The sequence below is a fragment of the Pygoscelis adeliae genome, unplaced genomic scaffold (genome assembly GCF_000699105.1).
Source record: "Pygoscelis adeliae isolate BGI_AS28 unplaced genomic scaffold, ASM69910v1 Scaffold686, whole genome shotgun sequence".
NCBI classification, from domain to species: Eukaryota; Metazoa; Chordata; class Aves; order Sphenisciformes; family Spheniscidae; genus Pygoscelis; species Pygoscelis adeliae.
Genome location: NW_008825050.1, coordinates 272,400 through 279,988, shown reverse-complemented (window position 1 = coordinate 279,988; position 7,589 = coordinate 272,400). Strand labels below are relative to the sequence as shown.

Here is a 7,589-nt window from a genome sequence, read left to right as displayed (position 1 = left end):
GGCAGTTGTTGGCTTCTGAAGTGTATGCATGGCATAACAGCTGCACAGCCTTCCCTACGTGGTGGTGCTTTGTGCTCCCACTTCCCAATAAACACAGTGCAAAGTCTTTCTAGGATTATGTTTGTAATAAAGTTATTCTGCACTGACATTTTAAACAGAGCTTTGAATATTCTGCCTTTCTGCATAGGTGACAATACAAAGTCATGAACTATTCTGTGACAAATGGATTAAGTAAATTATACATTGAGATGTTTCAGTGAAGTGCTGTAAATAGTTTAATAGGCATAGGGGGCTTTTCCCTAGCATTGAGGTCGTACTTGCACATACAGGATACTAGGTTCTGTATACTGTAGAGGCAGCTGGGTTCCTCCCTGAGACAATTCAGACCAGCTTCGTCTGCCTAGTGTTAACTCGTTAACACTCGTCTCCCATAGTTTCCATATCAGATGATTTCTGTTGTACAGTGTTTACTTATTGAAATATGTTGATAACTCATAAGAGAGGCAGTAGATATTGTTTATACTGCCATTTTAGCTTGACTGTCAGCGTATGTTTTGAAATATAAAGAAAAATGGAAGAGGAAGTGTAATCACCTGGGAGTGATTTAAGACAGTGTGCAACCCACAACCTTTGCAGATAATAAACTGAGTCTCAGCTGCAAGATTAAATACCTTATTTAGTTTTCTGGAACAGTACCACTGTAACACTACACATCTCAGATGAACACTGTTTATTGTATTACTGGTCTTGAAATATTATACTCTAATGTAAAAGCAAATACCAGACAGCCTGTGTATTTTTGATAGACTGGTATAGTTAAACTAATACTCGTTGTTACATAAATACATTTCCATATGAATTCCATTGCAGCCTTAAGAAACACAGTATAAATCCAAGTTACTCAGGTGAGCCAGTTAAAAATTTAGGTACGATATTCATAAAATGAAATTGTTTCCATTTGTGATAATTGAGAATGGCATAACTGTAAGCATAATAAGCAGTTCCAATGGAAGTCTGTAGTGACAAGTCTTCCCTTAATAACTGAAAAGGAGTTAGTTGTCTAACATTAGAAAGGTAGTAAGTGCATACAGTATTAATAAGCTGTGGAATATAATTCAAAATTAAGGTTCATTACATATATGGAGGAAAGTAATTTGGAAATAAAAAGTTCCTTGAAATTGAATAGGTTTTTCCTGACAGTTATGCAGGTAGGAAGTGATTTGTGTTCTAATGGATCAACCATCAGGTCATGTCTCAAATCTGTGTATGAGCCAAGCTTTGTATCCATTAGCTTTGTAACACGTGTGAAGGTGTTAGCTATGATGATGGTTTCTCAAGGGTAGCATGACTTCCTTAAGCTCCACATTCTCACCTGGCAGCACCCTAAATTCTCCCTGACAGGGCTTACAGGCATGTGTCAGAAGTTATTCTTGGCACTGCTGTTTTATAATTTCAAAACTGAAATCGTTTCTTTTTTTTTTCTTTTAACATATGGAGAGTAGACATGAGTGCACTGTGAAGTATGACAGTCTGTTTTCTACTTCTGTCCTTCACACAGAATGGTAGAAGTGGGAAGGGACCTCTCGAGGTCATCTGGTCCAACCCCGCTGTTACAGAAGAGCCGCCTAGAGCTGGTTGCCCAGGACCATGTCCAGATGGCTTTTGAGTATCTCCAAGGATAGGGACTCCACCACCTCACTGGGCAACCTGTGCCAGTGCTCGGTCACTCTCACAGAAAAAAAAAAAGTGTTTCCTGATGTTCAGTTTTTGCCCGTTGCCTCTGGACCTTTCACTGGGCACCACTAAAAAGAGCCTGGCTCCATATTCTTTACGGTCTCCCTTCAGGTATTTGTAGACACTGATGATATCCCCCCTGAGCCTTCTCTTCCCTTGGCTGAACAGTCCCAGCTTTCTCAGGCTTTCCTCACAGGAGAGATGCTCCTGTCCAGTCCTTGTATCATCTTTGTGGCCCTTTGCTGGTCTCTCTCCAGCATGTCCATGTCTCTCTTGTACTGGGGAGCCCAGAACTGGACACAATGCTTCAGGTGTGGCCTCACCATTGCTCAGTAGAGGGGAAGCATCACCTTCCTCGACCTGCTGGCAATGCTTTGCCTAATGTGGCGCCGGGTATCCGTTTTGTTTTTTGCAGCAGCGGCCCATTGCTGGCTCATGTTCAACCTGGTGTCAACCAGGACCCGCAGGCCCTTTTCTGCAAGGCTGCTTTCCAGCGGGGAGGCCCCCAGCATATGTTGGTGCATGGGGTTGTTCTTCCCCAGGTGCAGGACTTTGCACTTCCCCTTGTTGAACTTCATGAGGTTCCTGTCAGCCCATTTCTCCAGCCTATTGAGCAGCACGACCTTCTGATGTATCAGCCACTCCTCCTGGTTTTGTGTCATCTGGAAACTTACTGAGGGTACACTCTGCCCTATCATCCAGATCATTAATGAAGATGTTAAACGGGACTGGGCCCAGTATTGACCCCTGGGGTACACTGCCAGTTACTGTCCTCCAGCCAGGCTTCATGCCATTAATCACCACCCTCTGGGCCTGGCCATTCAGCCAGTTTTTAGTCCACCTGCCTGTCTGCTAATCCAGCCTGTACATCAACAGCTTGTCTATGAGGATTTTATGGCAGACAGTATCAAGGGCCTTAGTGAAGTCCACATAGACAATATCCACTGCTTTCCCCTCGTCTTCGAAGCCAGTCCTTTCATTGTAGAAGTTTATCAAATTGGTCAAGCTGGACCGAAATTAATGTCAGCCTTAAATTTATAAAGCCTCTGCTAAAAAGTAATAGCAGTGAATTTCCTTTAGCAAATAGATCTAGGGAAGATACATGAGAGCTTCTGCTCTGTTCTCAATCTTGTGTCATTTAGGTTCATTCTTTTTGTGTTGCATTGTGGAAGAAAACTTTTCTGTGGGGTTTTTTTGGTGTTTTTTTAAAGAACCACCACCAGCCTGCCTTTAAACAAGGTTATACCAAGGCCGAGTCCAAGTCTGATAGCCCCTGGTGCCCAGCACTTCTTAAGCTAATGAGAACTGCATATACAGAGAGCTTGCAGATTGAGGTCTTCTGTTTTTTCAACCTTTTCTAAATGTACTTGTAATGAAATTTTCCCTGACAGTGTTGTATTGATCTGTTGTCAGTAACTCTAAAATGCAGCAAGTTCAGCATTAAAAATACTCAACTTCTGACAAGATGTGCTCAGTTAATTGGTTTATTAGTAAAAGGCGAAAGCATCACTTGCACAGAAAAGAGCAAGTATTAGCTTTGCAAAGCAAAGTCTCAGTAACTTAAATCACAGATTTTTTTCAAAGTGAATACTTAAAGGAACTCGTATTCCTATCCTATCTGATGCCATCAATTTCTTTGTATCTCTGGTACTGACCAAGCTCCTTAGTTTTGTGTCAACAGCAGTGCTTCAACACAGTGAACAACCAGCCTACTGCTTATCTTTACACAAGTTGCATGAGTATCAAGAAGGTCATTCCTTTATTGGATCACTAATACATGAAGTTGTGATTTCAAGATCAGCTTAAGAATTAAATATGCTCTGGGGCAGTAGCTGACAGATATTTTGTTTAAATAACAGTATTCCGGAAATAAGAGCTACTGACTAAACACATACTTGATGTAAATGAATAGGATATCATATTTTGTGTTTATATACCACAGTACTTTTTAAATACCAGCTGCCAATTTGCTGGGGACTGCAGCCATCCTGCTGTTACTGCTCAATGCAAAATGTGTATCCCATTTTGCTGTGATGTTACTGGTTGCAGGTAGTTAGTTGGTTGTGGAAATAGAATATCTCCTCATGCAATTGTCTATGTGCATTTTTAAATATACCTTACAGTCAGCTATCTTGGTTCCGCATTTTGAATTACCTTGAAATCTGAACAGCTAATCCATCTGTTGTAACTGGGAAAGGAAACACTTTCCCAGTTTATATCAGTTTCCAATCTCTTCCCATTATTGCTGGTTTTTCAAAAATACTCTCTTTTCAACATATGCACAAGCTTTGTGCTCCACCTACTGGCTGATTATCATTGATTATTTAATAGAGCTCTAAATTATTCATCAGTGTTGTTGATACAGAACAAAAAGCTGTCTAGTGCCAGAAATGGGAGAAAAGTGTTAGCACTTGGTAAACAGAGAGGGCAAAGTGTTAAGAATTTAGTATTGCTTTCTACATCAGAATGAAACTATGAAAAGTAGTGGTCACTGTAACCGTGTAGACCTGCAAACCAGTATTGCCACTGCTGGTAACGGGCCACAGGATTGTGCTGAATTTGCAAGGCCTCAGGACGGAGGCTTGCCAAGCTTGCTCTCTCTGAACTTCTCTTGACCTGCCCGCAGCTTTGTTTTGCTTGGTTTAGCTGTAACAGCAATTTCTCTAATTGACCAGGTGTCTGTGGCTAATTTATTTTGCCTTTGTTTATCTTTTTATGGTATGACCATAGTTTTCTATAGATAGCAGTAACAAGCAGTTATTCTGTGTAGAGAATGAGATATTTATGACTGTAACATAATTGGGAAATACAGGCCTGGTACGATAGCAGAGGCCCTGAGAACTGGAGGTGCAGGATGCGGCGCAGGGGAGTACAGGCAGGGGATGATAAGAGATGGCGCACAGGGTTGGCACTGGAGACCCCATGGCTATAAACAACTCACCGATAGTCGGTTAAAGAAATGCAGACCTAGATCTGACAAACTGGCTTTAGGGGTAACAAAGAGAACAGAAGAATAGTATGTAGTATATGTAAAAGGCACCATGTATGGAATATTTGGAGGTACTGTGGAGCTGCAGATTGATAAAGAAAGAGCAAAGGTGTAAAAGTGTATTAGCAAATACAAAAATGACTCCAAGCGGATCCTGAGGTGAGGAAGAAGAAAGCATTAACATGAACATCGTATTGTTCCTGGTGAAGGGACTCCAGATGTTGACAGCTCACCTTAACACCCCAGAACCACCAGAATGAAACTACCAGCATCGGGAAAAGCGTAGAAACTCAATGTGTGAATAACAGTTCAAACTGTTTTATGACTATTATTGAGGCTTTCTCTGTATAGAAGTATTCTAACTATTATTGTTTTTCGGTAACAATTATATCTGGATTAATAATGATTAGACTCTTAAGATGTGAATTATGCTAACAAAAAAATCCTTGGTTTTATATAAGGTGTGCTTACTTTTTGCCTATAAACAAGATTTGGAGTGTAACAACTGGTGGATAGTGTGGGCAGCCCTCCTGTGAACCTTTAGGGCATTTTGGAGGACAGCTCTCTGTAAGCCCTTATGGCACTGTAAGGGTCGGTCCTTCTGAAGCCCTTACAGCAATCTGGGGCTGTCCCTTTGTATTCAGCGTACAATAATCAAAGAAGATGAGGGAATAGAGTTAATATGTGTTCCTATGGTCCTGGTAAGTATCGCACTTAAATAAAAAAATTGATTTATGGGCAACGTTCGCAGATCTTTTTAAGGCTGTAAGGCATGTTTCCTGTTTGCCCATGAAGGGGATTTTGAGTGTGACACCCCGTTCTAGCCTTTTCTTGATCTTGCTGTAGTCATCAAGTATACAAATACCCTCCTACCTCAATTTTAAAATTACTGTGCACTGGTTTGCAAATGTGATATGGCAATGGATGAATAATACCAACTCAGTATCAAAAGGTTCATTTCATAGCATTCCATATGCGCTGTATATATTCCTTTTTTTATTTTCATCCAACATAGTAGTAAGCATTTAGTCCACCTGGGAATGTGGCATCCATCACTTCACTGTGAAGATAATTTAATAAAATTAACCAGGAAATAGTTCCACCATCTAGTCATACTGTTTTTAACATAAAAATACCTTCTACATAATGTCTGTATATGTGAAACTGCTAAATATTTTAAGTTTCGTATTCCAAATTCACTATAAACATTTTGGCAGCCGTTTCAAAAATTGCTGCACCACTGGGTTGTTTATAGTAGACAGAAAAACTGGGTTAAAAAAACACCGGTCAGGAAATTCTTCTGCTAACTCTCCATCTTAAAGCCATACTCTTTTGCCAATGTTACATCTGTGATATGAACCTAAGCTGGTGCCTTAAGGAGAGTAGATGAACAAACATTTGCTTTAACTGTTTTTCTGTAAGATGTCAATGTGCATTTGTAAAATTATTTATTTTACATAATGCACCTGGGTGTCACAATTTACAGTCTGTGAGGTCAAGAAGTTAATGATACAGGCTTCACTGAATATCTTCAATGCATTTCCTTCATTTAAAATAAGATCCTTTTTCTCCCTCATGTCTTAATCCAAACCAAATAGCGATCATGATGAGCTGTGCTGAAAAAGCCCTCTTCCATCAGCATTTGGACTTGCCCATTTCCAGCTATATGGAACAACAGTCTTTTTTTAATGCGTGTTATTAGGAATGTGGAAAAGTTCAGCTAAGTCATACTCCAAAATCGTTTAAAAAATAAATAAATAAAGACTCTGCAGAATTTACTCTTTCCTTTTTGGAGTTATGCAATGGAATTACTCCAGGTGCAAAGTTGTAGAATTTCCCACATGTCTGAATTTAACAACTACAGTTCAACTAAAGGCCTTCTTGAGCAGCTTCTAGAAATATTAAGGGGATCAAGAAGAATGTGTTTAAAGGACTTACTAGGATAAGCAAGTCTGTTTCCTCTGTTGTGATTTTCCTATTTCTTTAGTCAGGATAAAGATGTAAAATATCACAGATTTCTGTATCAGATTTTAACGTGAGTGAAATACAGGAATACTGAAAGTTGACAATGAACTCTAGTTCTACTTTTTTAGTTCTAACTTCTGGCTTGTACGAACAGTTAAAGTTCCTATGAAATTTTAACCAAATTGCAATAAGACATTTTATGTGGATAGACTTCTCTGCAGATTTTTTCTATTTTTGGATAACTGCTTGTCTGGCTTCACCTCATGCCTCAAGTGAAGCCATTCCTTCTTGCTGACAAACTGAAGTTTGCAAATGAAACTTGCAGTGTTGGGATCATATTTTAATTTAACTGTTTCTCTTTGCATAAGTTAATCTTCTGTCTTATCCTTCATTTGAAGCTGTGGAGTTCTATAACTTCATCTCTAGAAGAAGAGTTACCTTGAATTGTAGAAATTCACCTGGATTTTTGAAAGTGTAACTATTAAGTGTCATTTGCAATAAACAGGTTGTTAAGATAAAACGTAAGCTACCATCTGTATACATTACAGGACGTAGTCTCAGCAGTTCTTGTGATCCAAGACAATGGTGAGGAATACTGCTGCTGGGAGATATGGAGCTTTCTGAGGGGAATGTACTTCCAAAGTAGAAGCAGTAATTGCTTATGTTGTTCACTGGCATTTTGATTTCTGACCTTGGAGAACATTAATCCAGAGTGCTACATACATTAGCAAAAGCAGTGGATCCTTTTGCATATTTTGTCTCTCTTCTTGCTTTTGGCTATTCATATGCTCCACCGCTGTCTTTCCTGAGCTTAACATTGGTAGTACTGGAGGTGTAGTGTTGAAGACAGGAAGATCAGACGTTACGCAACTTCTAGTTTCCCCTTATGATATGGGAAGGA

General features: G+C 39.7%; 1 protein-coding gene across 1 annotated transcript in view; it reads left to right on the top strand.

The window, feature by feature from the left end:
- The window catches only part of KIAA1377 (KIAA1377 ortholog), a 41,203-nt gene that overhangs the window by 660 nt on the left and 32,954 nt on the right, over positions 1–7,589 (top strand).